Here is a 1,902-nt window from a genome sequence, read left to right as displayed (position 1 = left end):
GCCCAATTTCACAATTTAAATGCATAAACCACAAATCAATACTCATTACCCAATACATCAAATTTTCAATACACCAAGCATACAAGGCCACACAATTCTCAACCCAATCATTAATTCACATTACATACCACTATGCATATTAGCACCAACCATTTACATAATCCAAACTTAATCCTAGGGGCATCTAGCCTATGAATTCTCATCACACCACACGGTACTTAAATGAAACTTAAACTGTACCTCTTGTAGCCAAATCAATTGAGCCTCTTCTATGGAAGTCTTCACCAAGCCTTAGCTCCAAGCCTCACCAAAGCTCCACAAGCAATACCAACCTCCCAATTGTGCATCAAAATCACCAAATACACTAACAAAACCAATTTCACATACATACATCAACCTAAGGCTCATAAAAATGTATAACCAATATCACATACATACATCAACCTAGGGCTCATAAAGATGATAAATCACAAGGGTTTGAGCACTTCTTACCTCAGCCCATATGAAGTAGGGATAGAACCCACTTAGAATCTATGTTGGAGTATCCCTAAACACCCAAAATCACAAGATTTCAACACTAACTTCCCAAAAACGTGTAACAGTGGGGAATTTCGAAAACTGGGCAGAGATGAATGAAATACTCACCACAAAACTTAGATAAAATTGTAGAGGATGAGAAGAGCGACGCGTGGCCGCAAACGGCTCGTCAATCGGAGCTCCGTAGCTCAAGTTATGGTGATTTGAAGATCAAAGAGAGTTAGGTTTTCTCTCTTCTCTCCTCTCTTCACTATTTCAGCGCCCCAACCTCTCTTTTAGGGTAAAAATGAGCAGAAATGCTCATAACTAATGTTTATATATGTTGGGTCTTGGGCCTACTTAGGCCCAATTCACTTATTTTTGTCCGTTGGCCCAATTTTGGACCAAAACCTTTAACATTAGCGCTCTAAATCGCACTTCAAATATTTCTACCTCCCCTAATTATAATTCCTCATTTCTTAATCTTATTTACTCATAATCAACTTTCTCAGCTGCAGTACCAGACAGGTCTCAGCTGGTATTGCCGGTCAAAATTCCACTGCGCACTTTTACGCAAAAAACTATGTCTTCCGACTCGGAAAAATTCACTGAATCCAAATATCATATTGAAATCATCAAATTTCAATTACCAAATCTTCCAACCATATTCGCTCCTACTTACTCATTATTTAATTAATTTCGGTTAGACCGGGTATTACATAACAAGTATTAACACCAGCACAATAATACCTAATAGCAGCGGAAAAATCACATAAACCATAAATTAGAGACAAGCTAACACACCAAGATTTTAATGTAAAAAACCTCCTCAATGAGAGAAGTAAAAACCACGGGTCACCAAGACCAGGAAATAGCTTCACTATGATGAAAAATAGGGTACAAAAGAGTAACAAATTACTGCACAAAATGTGCATATAACAAGCCAAATAACCCAAACTTCAAAACTTACAAAACAAAAACAAGAAAATAAAAATACCACAAAACAGAACTGCTGTGTATGACAAATATCTCCAGCTACAGACATCGAATCGAAGATTCGAAAAGTGAAAACAAAGAATTAAGTGTGTAGAACATACTGTCCAAATTTGAGCTCGATCCAATGGTTAACGACTGCAGCGACCAATTTACAAAGATAGCTTTGTATATGTGCAAAAATGACTTTCTATCTTCTCTTCTCTCTAGTGTTTGGTGTTCTTCTTACAAATGAGATCTCTCTCATTCAACTCACCTCAACTATTTCAACTATTTATGAGTTTGGATACTAACATTTGGACATTTTTTCCACATAAAAAGGAAGTCCAAAAAAACCCAACAAATAACTACAATATCCCTATTATAAAATATAACTAAAATACTCATATTATA

The 1,902-nt window shown here is 36.3% G+C and overlaps 1 long non-coding RNA gene across 1 annotated transcript in view; it reads right to left on the bottom strand.

Moving 5' to 3' along the window:
* The window catches only part of LOC127741419 (uncharacterized), a 3,766-nt gene extending 2,967 nt beyond the window's left edge, over positions 1 to 799 (bottom strand). Inside the window, exons 1-3 of the long non-coding RNA XR_008002442.1 lie at positions 646 to 799; positions 493 to 547; positions 241 to 364 (exon numbers count right to left, since the gene is read on the bottom strand). This is a non-coding gene — a long non-coding RNA (uncharacterized LOC127741419). The remainder of the gene's footprint in view (positions 1 to 240; positions 365 to 492; positions 548 to 645) is intronic.
* Positions 800 to 1,902: the final 1,103 nt, after the last annotated feature.

This window comes from Arachis duranensis, chromosome 9 (genome assembly GCF_000817695.3).
Source record: "Arachis duranensis cultivar V14167 chromosome 9, aradu.V14167.gnm2.J7QH, whole genome shotgun sequence".
In the NCBI taxonomy this organism is placed as follows: domain Eukaryota; kingdom Viridiplantae; phylum Streptophyta; class Magnoliopsida; order Fabales; family Fabaceae; genus Arachis; species Arachis duranensis.
Note: the sequence above shows the minus strand (reverse complement) of the source record. Positions and strands in the feature narration are given on the sequence as shown.